This window comes from Ictidomys tridecemlineatus, chromosome 3, assembly GCF_052094955.1.
Source record: "Ictidomys tridecemlineatus isolate mIctTri1 chromosome 3, mIctTri1.hap1, whole genome shotgun sequence".
NCBI classification, from domain to species: Eukaryota; Metazoa; Chordata; class Mammalia; order Rodentia; family Sciuridae; genus Ictidomys; species Ictidomys tridecemlineatus.
The window spans coordinates 61,091,822-61,110,433 of NC_135479.1; positions in this window are offsets into that span (position 1 = coordinate 61,091,822).

The window sequence follows — 18,612 nt, forward strand, 5'->3', positions numbered from 1 at the left end:
TTCTTGCCAGCAATAAATATAAGGGAACTGGTCTGAGTGCCCAGGAGTACCAACAAATATTAAAAGGACCTCAGCAATGATACACTCATTTAAAGATGCCACAGTCTGGATGGGCCAAATAACCAGGAGGTGACAAGCAACTTGAAAGTTGAAGCGGGAAGTGATTTATTGCAGGGAAACTCAGCGGGAACTGAGTGGGAACTCAAGGTAGCAGGCACCCAAAGTAGCAGGAGCCGCCTTATTGAAGAACAGCAGAGGAAGTGGGAGGGGTTCCAACATGGCGGCCGGCGAGCAGGCAGCACCTTCAATACCTCCCCAGTAACGGGATCAGAGAGACCCATAAATACACTTGCATGCGACCTGCTGAGGAACTTCTAGCAAAATTCCGCTGAAAGGAGACCTGCCGAGAACTAGTAAGTCTGTTTGAGGGGTCAGTTTGTCTCAGGCGAGTGAATCTCGGCAACTCGGATCAGGGACACAATCCCTCCGGCTGCCACCGAACTGCAGCGAACATACGAACGGCCGCGGCCTGACTGGGCCCCGCCGGCCTGAGTCTGTGAACTGCCTCTGACGGTTTGGCGCTGCAAACAACACCCCCCGCCACCGCACCCCCCGCCAGTTCAGAGCTGCAAACGACGACACCTCCACCCCCACCCCCGCTCCTGTGAACAACTCCCACCCACCGGGCTCTGCGAAAGGCCCTGACCACACGGCAAATGGACAAACGCGCACCGCCCGCCCAACACTTCAAACAGCCCTGCCCGCATGGGGGAATCAGGAGTGGCGTAGGACCCACCGTGCGGAACTCCCGGCTACGGCTCCCACCAGTGATAACAACTGAGGTCTCTTGCACCAGTTTCCAGGGGCGTGACTACCAGAGGGCAAGCAAATTCGCTGGGGGTCCTCAGCCCCAAACCCTACAAACTTAGGATCCAAGGGAATGGCAAACAGGGAGAGTGTGCCCAGGTGTCCATGAAAATAGGGCTCACAGGAGCAGCAGACCTGGTGTGTAGCCAGTATTGTGGTGAGCGTTACTGGTGAGCAGACCCGCCCAGTCTGGGAGGAAAAGCTGCTGCACAGTGACAGGCTCCTGCCTACTGAGAGGAGAAGCTTAGCCTGGTGGGCACAGCTCCACCTAATGGAAGAATAGTGAATTGGACTCTAAGACTGCATTTATTAAATTTTTCTTTTTGTTGTTGTTGTTGTTGTTATTGATGTTGTTCTTGTTGTTGTCTTTAAAAAAGTTTTTTTAAAATTCATTTTATTTTATTTTATTTTTTAATTTTAATCCTCATCTCTATTATTACTACTGTTATTTTTTTAAATTCTTTTTAATTTTCTATTTTTTCTTTCTCTTTCTTCTCTTCCTCTGTCTTTCCAATTCTTTTCAATTCTCTTATTCCCCCTTCCTTGAATTCTACCTGCTTACTTTCATTCTCTTTGGTGATTTCTTCCCTTCCCTGCTAATACCTTTCCTCCCAAGCATCAACTAAATTTATAGGAGTAGACAGTAACTCAACAGTCAAACAGAACAAGAAGCAAAATGAGCAGTATGAAAAAGCAAGGAAGAAAAGGAGTACAAACAATGCAGGACAGCCTAAATATTCAGGACAACACAGAGTCATCAGAAAAATGGTCATATAAAGAACTCAGGGAACACCTTAGACAGATGGAATGGAACCTTAAAGAGGGCACGAGACAGCAAATTCAAGCAGTGAAAGAACACATTGAGAATGAATTACAGAAACAGATAAAAGAAGAAGTTAAGCATCTTTATCAGAAGATAGAGATTATAAAAAAGAATCAAACAATAATCTTAGAAATGAAGGAAATTATAAACCAAATTAAAATCTCAAATGAGAGTATCACTAATAGAGTGGAGCAAGTAGATGCCAGAACTTCCGATAATGAAGACAAAATATATCAACTTGAAAATAATCTAGCCAACTCAGATAGGCTGGTTAAAAATCATGAGAGAAACATACAAGAGATATGCGATAATATAAAAAAAAACAAATTTAAGAGTCATTGGGATAGAGGAAGGGATAGAGATTGAAACCAGGGGAATGAGTAATTTACTAAATGAAATAATTACAGAAAACTTTCCAGAAATAAAAAAGGAAACAGATATACAAATTGTAGATGCATGCAGGACACCGAGCATACAAAATCACAGTAGACCAATGCCAAGACACATTGTTATGAAGATATCCAATATACAGAACAAAAAGAAAATATTAAAAGCTATAAGAGAAAGGAGAAATATTACATTCAGGGGTAAACCAATAAGGTTAACAATGGATTTTTCAACACAGACACTGAAATCGAGAAGATCCTGGAACAACGTATTTCAAACACTGAACGACAATGGATGCCAACCAAGAATTCTGTATCCAGCAAAATTAAGCTTCAGGGATGACAAAAAAATAAAAATCTTTCATGATAAACAAAAACTAAAAGAATTTGCAGCCAGAAAACCAGCATTGCAAAGCATCTTGAGCAAAACACTTCACGAGGAGGAAATGAAAAACAATAACCAAAGCCAACAGTGGGAAGTACCTCAGTAAAGACTGATGGAGGGGGAAAGCTAATTATGGAGAAACAAACTAACTCAAAAAAAAGAGATAAATAATCAAACACGGCTGGAAGTACAAACCATACATCAATAGTAACTCTAAACATTAATGGTTTAAACACCCCAATAAAGTGACATAAGCTGGTAACATGGATTAAAAAAAACAAATCCAACAATATGCTGCCTCCAGGAGACACATCTGACTGGAAAAGACATACACAGGCTGAAGGTGAAAGGTTGGGAAAAAATATACCACACACATGGTCCTTGCAAGCAAGCAGGGGTGGCCATCCTCATATCGAATAAAATCGACTTCAAGACTAAATTAATCCAAAGGGATAAGGAAGGACATTTTACACTGTTAAAAGGAACCATTAAACAACAAGATATAACAATGATCAATATTTATGCACCAAATAATGGTGCTGCGAAGTTCATAAAACAAATTCTCCTCAAGTTCAAGAATCAAATAGACCACAACACAATAATTATGGGTGACTTCAACACACCTCTCTCACCATTGGACAGATCCTCCAAACAAAAGTTGAATAAAGAAACTATAGAACTCAATACCACAATCAATAACCTAGACTTAACTGACATATATAGAGTATATCAACCATCATCAAGTAGATATACTTTTTTCTCAGCAGCACATGGATCCTTCTCAAAAATAGACCATATAATATGCCATAGGGCAACCCTCAGTAAATATAAAGGGGTGGAGATAATACCATGCATTTTATCTGATCATAATGGAATGAAACTGGAAATCAATGATAAAAGAAGGAAGGGAAAATCCAATATCACACGGAAAATGAACAATGTTACTGAATGATCAAGGGGTTACAGAAGACATAAAGGAGGAAATCAAAAAATTCTTAGAGATAAATGAAAATACAGACACAACCTATTGGAATCTATGGGACACAATGAAAGCAGTTTTAAGAGGGAAATTCATCGCCTGGAGGTCATTCCTCAAAAAAAGGAAAAACCAACAAATAAATGAGCTCACACTTCATCTCAAAGCCCTAGAAAAGGAAGAGCAAAACAACAGCAAATGCAGCAGAAAGCAAGAAATAATTAAAATCAGAGCGGAAATCAACGAAATTGAAACAAAAGAAACTATTGAAAAAATTAACAAAACTAAAAGTTGGTTCTTTGAAAAAATAAACAAGATTGACAGACCTTTAGCCATGCTAATGAAGAGAAGAAGAGAGAGAACTCAAATTACTAACATAAGGGATGAAAAAGGCAATATCACAACAGATGCCACAGAAATACAGAAGACAATTAGAAATTATTTTGAAAACCTATATTCCAATAAAATAGAAGATAGTGAAGACATCGATAAATTTCTTAAGACATATGATTTGTCCAGACTTAGTCAGGAGGACACACACACTTTGAACAGACCAATATCAATGGATGAAATTGAAGAAGCAATCAAAAGACTACCAACCAAGAAAAGCCCAGGACTGGATGGGTATACAGCAGAGTTTTACAAAACCTTTAAAGAAGAATTAATACCAATACTTTTCAAGTTATTCCAGGAAATAGAAAAAGAGGGAGCTCTTCCAAATTCATTCTATGAGGCCAACATCACATTGATTCCGAAACTAGACAAAGACACCTCAAAGACAGAAAACTACAGACAAATATCTCTGATGAACCTAGATGCAAAAATCCTCAATAAAATTCTGGCGAATCGGATACAAAGGCACATCAAAAAAATTGTGCACCATGATCAAGTAGGATTCATCCCTGGGATGCAAGGATGGTTCAATATACGGAAATCAATAAATGTTATTCACCATATCAATAGACTTAAAGATAAGAACCATATGATCATCTCGATAGACACAGAAAAAGCATTCAACAAAGTACAGCATCCCATTATGTTCAAAACATTAGAAAAACTAGGGATAACAGGAACTTACCTTGACATTGTAAATGCTATCTATGCTAAGCCCCAGGCTAGCATCATTCTGAATGGAGAAAAATTGAAGGCATTCCCTCTAGAATCTGGAACAAGACAGGGATGCCCTCTATCACCACTTCTATTCAATATAGTCTCGAAACACTGGCCAGAGCAATTAGACAAACGAAAGAAATTAAAGGCATAAAAATAGGAAAAGAAGAGCTTAAATTATCACTATTTTCAGATGACATGATTCTATACCTAGAAGACCCAAAAGGGTCTACAAAAAAATTACTAGAACTAGTAAATGAATTCAGCAAAGTGGCAGGATATAAAATCAACACACACAAATCAAAGGCATTTCTGTATATCAATGACAAAACTTCTGAAATGGAAATAAGGAAAAACACTCCATTCACAATATTCTCAAAAAAAAAAATAAAATACTTGGGAATCAACCTAACAAAAGAGGTGAAAGATTTATACAATGAAAACTACAGAACTCTAAAAAGAGAAGTAGAAGAAGATCTTAGAAGTTGGAAAAATATACCCTGTTCATGGATAGGCAGAACTAACATCATCAAAATGGCGATATTACCAAAAGTTCTCTATAGGTTTAATGCAATGCCAATCAAAATCCCAATGGCATTGCTTGTAGAAATAGATAAAGCAATCATGAAATTCATATGGAAAAATAAAAGACCTAGAATAGCAAAAGCAATTCTAAGCAGGAAGTGTGAATCAGATGGTGTAGCAATACCAGATTTCAAACTATATTACAGAGCAATAGTAACAAAAACAGCATGGTACTGGTACCAAAACAGGTGGGTGGACCAATGGTACAGAATAGAGGATACAGAGACTAATACACAAAGTTACAACTTTCTTATATTTGATAAAGGGGCTAAAAGCATGCAATGGAGGAAGGATAGCATCTTCAACAAATGGTGTTGGGAAAACTGGAAATCCATATGCAACAAAATGAAACTGAATCCCCTCCTCTCACTATGCACAAAATATAACTCAAAATGGATCTTGATATCAAATCAGAGACTCTGCGTATGATAGAAGAAAAAGTTGGCTCCGATCTACATATTGTGGGGTTGGGCTCCAAATTCCTTAACAGGACACCCATAGCACAAGAGTTAATAGCAAGAATCAACAAATATCTATAATATCTATAATTAAAACATACCAGGTTTTTGGCAAAGCAGACAATTGAGGAATCCCCGATTGAGCAGGTTCCATGATAACCATCTCGTTATTAATAGTTCTATATCCTGTAATAGTATCCATTTGCCAGATTTCTTTTTGATGACAAAAATAGGAGTATTATGGGGAGATACAGAAGGTTGTATATGTCCTTCTGCTAATTGTTGTTTGGCCAGGTCATGGGCTGCTTGTATCTTTTCTTTAGTCAGGGGCCACTGAGGAACCCATACTGGTCTTTCTGATTTCCAAGTAAATTTTATTGTTTCAGTGGCCCTTTCTGAAAATCCAACCCATGTCTGTCCGTTCCTTGATCTATTTGTATTAGTGCTGCTATACTTTGTTCTTATTTTTCTAATCTTTTTTCTTTCCTAAAACCTTGTCTAGCCCTAATAGTGGGTGCATTTTGATTGATGTTATTTGTCAATATTACTCCTAATTGATCTAGGACATCTCGTCCCCATAAATTTGCAGGGAGATGATCCAATACATATGGTTGTATAGTTCTTTCACATCTTTCAGGATCCTTCCAATCTAATACCATTGCACTTCTATGGGGATTAGTTGCCACTCCTAGGCCTCGAAGCATTTGAGTGGCTTGTTGTAATGGCCAATGTTTTGGCCATTCTTGACGAGAGATGATTTTAAGGTCTTCACCTGTATGCATTAGCCCATTACATTCATGTCCTTGAATATTTAGTTGTAGCATGGGGCGAGAATCTCAATTTAAAGAAAGCATAGCCCAATCTACACCTGTGGAGCCTAATCCTTTGGAACCTCTTTCTACAGTATGACTGGAAAATTTATCATGTAGGCTGGCTATTATTAGTAACTGTGCTATTCTAATTCCTGGTGAAATTACTGATATACCCTTTGGAGAACTGGCTATAATTTTTATTTCACCTTCATAATTGGGATCAATTACCCCAAGACTTATCATAAGTCCTTTTAGAGTAGAAGAACTTTACAGAATAGAGGACACAGAAACCAACCCACAAAACTACAACTTTCTTATATTTGATAAAGGGGCTAAAAGCATGCAATGGAGGAAGGATAGCATCTTCAACAAATGGTGCTGGGAAAACTGGAAATCCATATGCAACAAAATGAAACTGAATCCCTTTCTCTTGCCATGCACAAAAGTTAACTCAAAATGGATCAAGGAGCTTGATATCAAATCAGAGACACTGCGTCTGATAGAAGAAAAAGTTGGCTACGATCTACATACTGTGAAGTTGGGCTCCAAATTCCTCAATAGGACACCCATAGCACAAGAGTTAATATCTAGAATAAACAAATGGGACTTACTTAAACTAAAAAGTTTTTTCTCAGCAAAAGAAACAATAAGAGAGGTAAATAGGGAGCCTACATTATGGGAACAAATCTTTACTCCTCACACTTCAGATAGAGCCCTAATATCCAGGGTATATAAAGAACTCAAAAAAATAGACAATAAGATAACAAATAACCCAATCAACAAATGGGCCAAGGACCTGAACAGACACTTCTCAGAGGAGGACATACAATCAATCAACAAGTACATGAAAAAATGCTCACCATCTCTAGCAGTCAGAGAAATGCAAATCAAAACCACCCTAAGATACCATCTCACTCCAATAAGATTGGCAGCCATTATGAAGTCAAACAACAAGTGCTGGCGAGGATGTGGGGAAAAGGGTACACTTTTACATTGTTGGTGGGACTGCAAATTGGTGCAGCCAATTTGGAAAGCAGTATGGAGATTTCTTAGAAAGCTGGGAATGGAACCACCATTTGACCCAGCTATTCCCCTTCTCAGTCTATTCCCTAAAGACCTAAAAAGAGCATGCTACAGGGACACTGCTACATCAATGTTCATAACAGCACTATTCACAATAGCAAGACTGTGGAAGCAACCTAGACGTCCTTCAATAGACGAATGGATAAAAAAAATGTGACATTTATACACAATAGAGTATTACTCTGTATTAAAAAATGACAAAATCATAGAATTTGGAGGGAAATGGATGGCATTAGAGCAGATTATGCTAAGTGAAGCTAGCCAATCCCTAAAAAACAAATGCCAAATGTCTTCTTTGATATAAGGAGAGTAACTAAGAACAGAGTAGGGAAGAAGAGCATGAGAAGAAGACTAACATTAAACAGGGATGAGAGGTTGGAGGGAAAGGGAGAGAGAAGGGAAATTGCATGGAAATGGAAGGAGACCCTCAGGGTTATACAAAATTACATACAAGAGGAAGTGAGGGGAAAGAGAAAAATAATACAAGAGGGAGAAATTAATTACAGTAGAGGGGGTAGAGAGAGAAGAGGGGAGGGGGGAGGGGAAGGGGGAGAGTAGAGGATGGGAAATGCAGCAGAATACAACAGACTTGAGTATGTCAATATGTAAATCAATAAAAGTGTAACTGATGTGATTCTGCAATCTGTGTTTGGGGTAAAAATGGGAGTTCATAACCCACTTGAATCAAAGTGTGAAATATGATATATCAAGAACTATGTAATGTTTTGAACAACCAATAAAAAAAAGAAAGAAGAAATAAAATTTAAAAATTTTTAAAAAATAAAATAAAAATAGAGTAGAAGAACTGCATCCCAATAATAAGCCTATTGTTCCTTTGGGAAGAGGTCCTTTTACCCCTGTGGGAATGATTTGAACTCCCATCTCTGGAGTTAGTACTGTTCTGGCAGAGGCGCAGATGTCCAACCCTGTGCTCCCTCTGGTTTGTCTGATGAGGGATCTAATGAACAATGTGTCCTGGGCACTACTCTGATGGGATTGCTGGGTTCCTCCAGTGCTCCATATATTTGTGGTTTTGGGCCCCAGAGCATTGGGCCCCCCTGTCCACTTTTTGGCAATGAAGCCCAATGCCTTTCTCCATGATATCGTGGATAAACACCAGGTCCTTGTTCATTTTTTGATAATGGAGTACCCTCTATGGTGGTTTGAGAATGGCATTCATTAGTCCAATGTCTCCCTCTATGGCATTGTGGGCAAATACCCAGTATTCTACTCCTTTGATACCTAGTTTTGACTCTTGAACTTGAGAAGAGTTTGTTTGATGAACATATCTGCACCATTGTTTGAGGTATATATATTTATGATTGTTATGTCTTGTTGGTGTATGATTCCCTTGAGCAGTATGTAAGGTCCATCTTTATTCTTTCTGATTAACTTTGGCTTAAAGTCTATTTTATTTGATATGAGTATGGAATCCCCTGTTTGCTTCTGCAGTCCATGTGAGTGGTATGATTTTTTTTCAACCTTTCACCTTCGTTCTGTGTATGTCTTTTTCTATAGATGAGTGTCCTGTAGGCAGCATATTTTTGGATCTTTTTTTAAAAAATCCAATCTGCTAGCCTATGTTTTTTGATTGTTTAGTTCAAGCCATTAACATTTAGGGTTACTATTGAGACATGGTTTGTATTTCCAGCCAAATTTTTTTATTTTTGTTATTTAACTTGACTTGGTTTTCCTCTTTGATTAGTTTTTCCTTTAGTGTGCTACCTCCCTCTGCTGGTTTTCATTGTTGTTTTTCTTTTCCTCTTCATGAAATATTTTGCCAAGGATGTTTTGTAATGCCAGTTTTCTAGCTGTAAATTCTTTTATCTTTTGTTTATCATGGAAGGTTTTTATTTCATCTTCTAATCTGAAGCATAGTTTTACTGGATACAAGATTCTTGGTTGGAACCCATTATCTTTCAGAGTTTGAAATATGTTGTTCCAGGATCTTCTGGCTTTCAGGGTCTGTGTTGAAAAATCTGCTGTTATCCTAATTGGTTACTCCTATATGTAATCTGATTCCTTTGTGTTGTGGCTTTTAAAATTCTCTCCTTATTCTGTATGGGGGGCTTTTTTATTATAATGTGTCTTGATGTGGATCTGTCATGATTTTGCACATTTGGCATCCTGTAGGCTTCTTGGATTTGGATTTCCATTTCATTTTTCATGTCTGGAAAGTTTTCTGATATTCTTTCATTGAATAGATTGCTCATTTCTTTGGATTGGACCTCTATGCCTTTCTCTATCCCAATAACTCTTAAATTTGGTCTTTCTATGATATCCCATATTTTTTGGATTTTCTGCTCTGGTTTATTCTCATTTTCTGCTCTGGTTTATTCTCTCTATGCTGTATATGTTCTTTTCAAGATGATATACTTTGTCTTCATTGTCTGATGTCCTATCTTCTAAGCTATCTACTCTGCTGTTGATGCTCTCATTTGTGGTTTTAATTTGGTTTATTATTTTTTTTCATTTCAAGGATTTCTGTTTTCTATTTCAGGAAAAGGAGAGTTAAAACTCACCAAAGTAAAAGACATATACCAATAAGCACCCATACTATGGTAAATTTGACTTGCTACGAGGACATCAGATTTTAAGATAGACAATGACTCATTTCCAACAGCTGAGACATGTAGAGCTAATCTTTTGCTTCTTGGATTTGTTTATGTAGCTCATTGTCAAAGTGATCTTTCACAGTCTGTATTTGTTGTATAATGTCTTTGATATTCCAAAACATCTGAATCATGTAAATCCTGAAATCTTTCTCTGTCACTTTTTCTGCTAATTCTTCTAATGATGTATTGTCTTGAATTGTTTGTGGTACTTTCTTCCCTTGTCTTTTCATGTTGCTTACATTTCTTTCCTGCTCTGTGGGACTGGTGTGTTTTTGCTTTTACCCTACAGATTTGTAGTGCTCTTGTATAGTTCCAAGATACCTCCTTTGTGGGGAAGGACAATGTTGACATTTCCCAATATTAACAATACATCACTTGTTCAGTCGCAGATCCTTGCTGGTAGCCATGCTCACCAAAAGATGGCAAGAAAGGATTTCCAAGATGGAGTTGGTCTGTTTCCCGCAACAGGGTTTCTGGTGAAGTGTGTGGGGGAGCTGGGATGTCCTCATGTTGTGGCTAGAATAGCTTTCTTGGATTCATGCACAGAACAGCCAGAACTGGTGTCTCCTCTACTCTGCCATCTTGGACCCACCCTATACATGCTGATTCTAATGTATAGTTTTCCTTCTTATCCTTGCAAAGATATGATTTATGAGCATAATGTGTGAAATTATTGAAATGTGTGAAGGTGGTATCTTGTGCTATTTTTCTTAAGAAATTATATTTGGTATCTATAGCTTGAAGTATACCTCCAACATTGTTTGTTTTTATGCTCCTATACATAGTTAAATTCTTATGATTGTAGTTAAAGCAAGAGTATTCTAAGAATGCTTGTGAGGTTTCTCTTATGTAAGGCTGTCCATCAGGGGTGTGTGAGGGTAGAAACTGTGAAGTGTACCTCTCAATGAACATTGTTTTGAAGCAAAGGTAATCCCAATGTAGACATCCCTGTTTTGGAGATGGCCAAATTTGTTTCACCATTTTTTAAGTCTGAGGTATGGGATCTGTAATAATTATAAGATATTTATATGTTTGTGTACCTAATGCCATGTCTCAGCTGTTGGAAATGACCATGTCTCAGCTGTTGGAAATGAGTCATTATCTATCTTAAAATTTGATGTCCTTGTAGCAAGTCAAATTTACCATAGTATGGGTGCTTATTGGTATATGTATTTTATTTTGGTGAGTTTTAACTCTCCTTTTCCTGATGTTGTCCACACAGTATTTTCTGTGCCTTGTGCTATGATTTCTCCTGGTGTAGTGCTAGCATCTTTCCTATCTCTCCTGTTTCTTTTGTATGGTAATAATATGGGGTTATCCTGTGTATTGAAAGTGAGGGGAATATCTTGTCTAGCTATAGCTTCCTCATCTGGGGAAAGTCTGTTTCTCCTAGGTCTATTGTTTAAATTCATTGTAGCTTCTTGTAGGGCTTTCTGTAAGGGTTCATCTTTGTGTGAAAGCAGTTCATTTTTAAGTAACCCATTTCATCTTTTTATATTCCCTGCTGCTGTTGAATTGTATGCCAGATGATAATTCCATTGTATATCAAGAGTTGTTATTAGGTTTTTGACTAGTTTTCCTGTGAAATGGGTGCCCTGATCAGATTCTGTGATAGTGGGTATGCCATAAGCTGCTATCCAACATAGGATAAGTTCTATACTGATGTGTTGTGTTGGTTTGTTGGCTGCAAGTGTCATCCCAATACCTGTACATGTGTCCACCAATGTGGCAACATACTTTTCTGGAAATCCTTAAGAGGTCCTATGAAGTCAATTTGTATTCTATCATTAAAGATTTTATATTCTAAATCTTGTTGGGGAATTTTATGTAGATTAAATCTCAATTTTATTTTTGGGCATGTGGTGCACCTGTGTAAAACAGTTTTGATGGCATTCCATGTTACATCTAAGTTCTGCCTTTGGAACTAGTCGTATAATACATGTACTCCTATGTGACCTAATTGCTCATGTAACTTTATAATGTCATGTTCAGTAATGTTTATTATTGTATTATCAGGTTTGATGTTTTTCCATGTTCCTTTAAATTTAAATTTAAAAGGATCTTTGGTGGTTTTAGTTCCCAATTCCTTTGTAGCTTGATTGTGGCTATTTTTGATAATTTTTCTACTGTGTTGTTAAGTGTACTGGTGTCTGTGTCCCTGTTTTGTATGTGCATCTACATATGTAACTTTTATGTTAATTTTTGTACTGGCTTCATATAGTTCTTTCCATATATCTCTTGACCATAAAGGTTTTCCATTGATATGGAAGTCTGAAGAAGCCCATTTCCCTGACCATGGTGCTATGCCATTTGCAACACACCATGAATCTGTATAAATATATATTTCTTTGCATTTTGTTAACAAGGCCTCTCTAAAGACTAATGCAACTGCTATTAGTTCTGCATGTTGAGCTGATTTGTGTTCTCCTTGCTCTGTAAAGATCTTCCCTGTCTTAGAGTTATATACTGCTGCTTTCCTCTTAGTAACTCCTTTCACTTCTGTACTTGATCCACCTGTAAGCCATGCATTTTGTATATTTTTATTGTATTCAGGTCTCCATGTGCCTATATTTTTCAGTGTGGGTTGTGTTGGGATAGCAGGCACTGGTAAAAATGGTAGCTTTGCTACTTCTTCTGTGATTTTTATATGTGCCTACTTTTTGAAGCTCCTCTTGTAGAAATTGTTGTAGGTACCATTGCCACATCAGGACTTTCTTTCCCATCCAATATTTTGTGTCTCTTTGGGGGTGAGTTTACACCAGTCCTTAAGAGAAATTGGAGTTCTTAATATAATGTGATCATTGGTCATGGTTTTAGCTTGTTTTAGTGCCTCAAAGGCAACCCATGCCAATTTTTCAAATGATGAATATCTATTGGATGCATATGGGAATCTTTTACAAAAGAATCCTATTGGTTGGGACTTAGTTTTGTTATTATAAAATTCCCATATACCATAGTTCTGTGTGAAAATGATATCCACAATCAGTTCCTTGGAGGTTATGCAATTTTCTAAATTCCATTATATATTGTTTTAATATAAATAAAGCTTTTTGGTGATGTGATTACCAGATAAAGTTCTGTGATTTCCTTGTTATTGCATATACTGGTTGTAAAATAAGATTTAAATATGGTATATGGTTGCACCAATGTGCTAATATTCCTATCAATTATTGTGCTTCTTTCTTATTGGTAGGAAGTTGTAGTCCCAATATTCTATCCATAATTATATCTGGGACTTGCCTTCCTTCTACTGTGGTCATAAGTCCTAAAAATTTTACTGTTTGATCTGGTCCCCGTACTTTCTCTCTGTTGATTGTCCATCGTTTTGCTGTCAGGAATTTAATTACTTTCTCTGACATTTTGTGCAGATGTTGTTTATCATATCCTGCTATTAGTATATCATCTACGTATGCATATATTGAGACATCTTTAATTTTAAGATCTTAAGGGATTCTGACAGTGCAATATGTGTTATTAGTGGGCTATTATTATAGCCTTGTCTTATTCTTTTGAAGCGATACTGCATGGAATTCCACATAATTGTGGTAACCTCTCTGGATTCTTCTGCTATGGGGATAGCAAAGAACAAATCTATAGTTACAAAAAATTTAAAATTGATGGAGTGTATTTGTTGTAATATTGTGGTAATATCTGGCATCTGTGGTGTCAGTGCATTGACTGCTCTATAATCTACTGTAAATCTCCATTTACCATTAGATTTTAAGATAGGCCAAACTGGGCTATTATAGTCAAATGAGATAGTTCTTTCTATGATGTCTTCCCTCAATAATTCTTCAATTTTATTAGTTATTTCGGTGTCCTCCTGTTATTGGGTATTGCTTTGTGAAGTTATGTTTAATTTTAGGTAGGACTATGGGGTCCATTAGTAAAGAAACTAAGTGTTTCTGAGACTTGGTCATATTATTTTTAAACTTTTTATAAGTTATCCTTGATGGAAAATTTCAGATATCAGCTCCATTCTTAGGACCTTAAAAGGAGTTTCAGCTAAAAGTATCTTGGTTTCAATGATTTCTCTGTCCCATAAAGGGATAGTTACATTTTTTCCATTTTGCATTAATTTCTATGTTCCCTATTCATATGATCTTATGATCACCTTGCACAATATTATATTTTATTCCCAAAATAATTACTTGGTTTCCTGTATCTGTTAGGAATTTATGTATTTCTATTTTCCTGCTTTTTTTTCTGAGAGTATTAAAGGTTAATCTATATATATTCTATTATCCCTAATATTGAAAATGCTGTCTGACTTCTGGGTTTCCTTGTCTGTTGAATGTCATGTTCTTGTTGTAAATTGTTATGTTTGTGTGCCTGAAGTTTCTGTTGTGTTTGGGGAAGTTGTTATTTTGTGTTTTTTTTGTTGTTTGCTGTGGGTCGTCTGTTTGAATGAAATCTGCCTCCTGATTGGCATATCTGTCCTTGTCCTCTGAATGGTGTACTGCTCCTGGGCCTTCTGGGTGTGGAACTCCATCCTGATGGGGCCCTTCATCTGGGAGGCTCCATGTTTACCCAAGGCTGCCTTTGCTGTCTGTTGTTATAATTAGAGAATCTGATATGGTTTTGTGAGAACTGAGGTGGAAAACTAAACTGGTGTGGTGAGGGTTGAATTGGGAAAGAAAAAGATCTAGCACCATCCAGCTCTTTGTCTTCTTTAAAATAAGTAACCACATCTTGTAGTGTATGCATACCTTGTAATGCTAATGTTACAGTTAATCTGACTAATTATTAGTCTTTTCATCCAAGGTAACAGCTCTGCCTGTAATGGAGTGTTACATGTGTGTATATTGTATATTGTAAAGTATATTTCTAATTTTCTAGTTAATTTATTAGCCTGTTGATATGTAGTCCATTGTATCTGTGATTTAAAACTGCTTATATCTATCACAGGAAATGCCCTCTCCTAAGCTAGTGCTACCCATTACAGAACAGTGTGTTTCTGCAATCTTTTCTCACTAGTTTTTAGCCACTAAAGCCTCATATATAGATTCATTTTCTAGTATAGATCTTATTGTATGCATTTCATCTCCATGAACTCTGATGGCATGGGCTCCATGTTCCCACAGTCTTAATAAAAATTCTACATCTTGCTCCACTTTCTGGGCAAATTCATTCCTTGACTGCTGCAGCTCTATTCTACTAAAAGTTTTTGCTTTCACTTCCTCTTCATTATCACTATCTTCTGACCCCCTTTTCCTTGGCATTTTGGTCACCTTTTGTGTAGTTACCTATAAAACTTCACGATTATCTGGGTGACTTTTTTGCCTTTCTAGGGCCTTTCTTACAGGGTTTACCTTTAGTTCTATCTTCATCTATGTCATTAATAGTTTTAACTGGGATTTCTTTTGGAGTGGCTCTAGCAATGATTGGCTGAACTACCTCTGGGTGGGATAGGGGGATATCAATTCCTTTAGTTTTCTTGTTAAATCCTGGCAGTTTCCCTTGCACTATTCTCTCTAATTCTCTCCAGGGACTAGCAGAGCTAAGTTTCTGGTTACTTACTTTCTTTTTAAAGATGTTCTGTAATTTCTTTATTTTGTCAATATGCTATAGATCAATTTAATGTACTTTTTCCTACAATACCACACGAAAGATGTGTTTGTGTCTATCTGCTTTACTGCTTATGCAATTTGATTTTCTAGATATCTGTGGATGCACTTTTTCATCCAGTTCATGTGTTATCGTATGTATCTGTCTAGGAGGCAGATTGTGTAGATTGCTATATGATGGTGTATCTGTGTGGTGTTATTACCAATTTGGTATATGTCTTTGCAGAAAGTGTAATGTCCTATTAGGTTTACTGCTATAATTGTCAATGAAAATATTATAAGTTTCATTGTGTTTAGAAAAAGTTTCTGAATTCTATATGTGGTTGTCACACAGGCAGGACAAGACAATTCTCACAGACATTATGTATCTCTTTCCTTGACTGCCGACTATGCCAACTGTCGCAAGGGGGCAAAATTGCGACGTATGCAGTCAAGGGGAGAAATAAAGAATGTCTACACACTTCTGCCCCTTTTAATGCTTTTTTTCACTCAAATTACTCAATAAGTTTCACTCTATATGGTTTTAATCAAGAAAATGACAATCCTTAATGATAGGCACTGCAATAGACAAAATCACTTCACAACAAACAATTCTAGATTAATTCTAAGGACTGCAAGACACACTTAATCATGATAGGCTAATGACAGACATTTTCTCTTCATGCTAACTTCAAAAGTCTTACTCCTTAGGCCTTATGTCCAGCAGATGCACACTCACTCAGACCGCAGTGTTCAGGTCCAGAACCAAGGCAGGCCTTTCCTGGAATGGAGTGGACGACCAGTTGAGAAGAGGGTCATATGAAGAAGTTACGGCTCTCACCCAGGTCCAGACAAGGCGGTAGAGTTTGAGAGTGGTGAGCATCACGCAGAGGCTCAGGAAATGATGACAAGTGATGGGATGTCAGGTCCTCATAAGGCTCTCCAGCTGCATCCTTGGTTTGGCTGGCTGAATCCCTGTTCATTTGCTCTATCATTTATACTAAATTTGGGAGATTTTTTGACACCCTCTCAATCCTTATCAGCTACCACTGAATTTATTAGTGTCATCATTTATTCCTGGGGTCAGAAACATCTGGTCTGGTGGTCTCCACCCTGATCTTCTTTCCTTTACCTCTTATCAGGGGAGGACAGCCTGCCCCATACCTTTACTCTGTTTATCAGGGTGAGGGGAAGTAACTTGTTTGTGGCCATACTGGAGGGCTCTGTGGGTGTGCCTGGTGAGACTGCAGTTTAAAACTCCATTTTAAAAACTGGAGTTTTTAAAATAGATTTGCTTAGGCTCAGGCCTAAGGCCATCCTAACATCAAATGATACAGTTCTTAGTTTTATCTTGTATTTTATTATGAAGACAATAAAATATTGAGTTTATATTCAGAGAGAGGGGAGGGGTGGACTCTTAACAAAGAATAGACAACGTAACTAAAAATGGACAAATGACTGAACTAGACATTTGTCCAAAGAACATATAAAATGGCCAACAAAATGTGAAAAGATGTTCCTGTCTCTAGGGAAATGCAGATGACAACCACAATGGAATACTACATCCCACCACTAAGATGGCTGGAATTTAAAAAAAAAAGAAACCCATAAATTAACTAGAGTTGGCATAACTATGGAGAAATCAGAACCCTCATATATGCCAGGAGAATTGTAAAATGCTTCAACTATGTGATCCTCAACAATTCAAATCTATAATTACCTTACACCTCACAACTCAACTTCTATGTGCATATATAAAGAGTATTAAAATGTGGGGCTGGGAATGTGGCATAGTGGCAGAGCACTTGCCTCACACATGTGAGGCACTGGGTTTGATCCTAAGCACCACGTAAAAAATAAATAAATAAACAAAATAAAGATATGTTTTTAAAATGTGGCTGGGGTTGTGGCTCAGTGGTAGAGGGCTTACCTAGCACATGTGAGGTCCTGGATTTGGTCCTCAGCACCACATAAAAATAAGTAAGTAAAGTAAAGGTATTGTGTCCAACTACAACTTAAAAAAATTACTTAAAAAAAGTATTAAAATGGCTATTTATACAAACTTGTCCAAGAATTTTCATGGCAACACACTTCACATAGACAGGGCAGATAACCATGAGCTGATGGATCTTAGAATTCATATAGTCCATTCATATAATGGAAGTAAGAGGACCCTAAAAGTAAGAGGACCTGACAGATGCTACAACATGGATGAACCTTGGAACCATTATGCAAAGAGAGGCACAGGGGCCATATATTGCATGAGTTCATTTATATGAAATCTTCAGAATAGACCAACCTATAGAGAGAGCAAGCAGATTAGTGATTAGCAGTGACTTGGTGTGGGGAGTGGGGTTGACAGTTGGATGGGAAGGAGGTTTCCATTTGGGATGGTGAGGACATTCTTTTTTTTTTTTTCAGAGAGAATGAGAGGAGAGAGAAAGAATTTTTAATATTTTTTAGGTTTTTAAATATTTATTTATTTATTTATTTTTAGTTTTCAGCGGGCACAACATCTTTGTTTTTTTTTTTTTTTTTTTTTTATGTGGTGCTGAGGATCGAACCTGGGCCGCACGCATGCCAGGCGAGCGCGCTACCACTTGAGCCACATCCCCAGCCCCAGTGAGGACATTCTTGACTAGATGGCGATGAAGGTTTTCCAAAGTTACAAGTTTACTAAATCACACTCGGTTGTACTCTTCAAAATGGACAGAGGGTGACTATTACACGTGAATTTTACTTTAGTAACTCAGGGAGAGAGTTGAAGGTGAGCCATTCCCAGCCATGAGGGGGTCTATGAAGATCCCACCTCAGTCCCAAAGAGTAGAAGAGCTGAGGAAAGCCCTGATCATGGGACCTTCCCTGAACTCTCCCCTTCCTCCCTGGCTCTGCTCTGCCCTGAGAAGTCGCGCGCATCCGTGCTCCACGCCCACAATTTTGAATGGGGAGCAAAAGGAACTGCTATT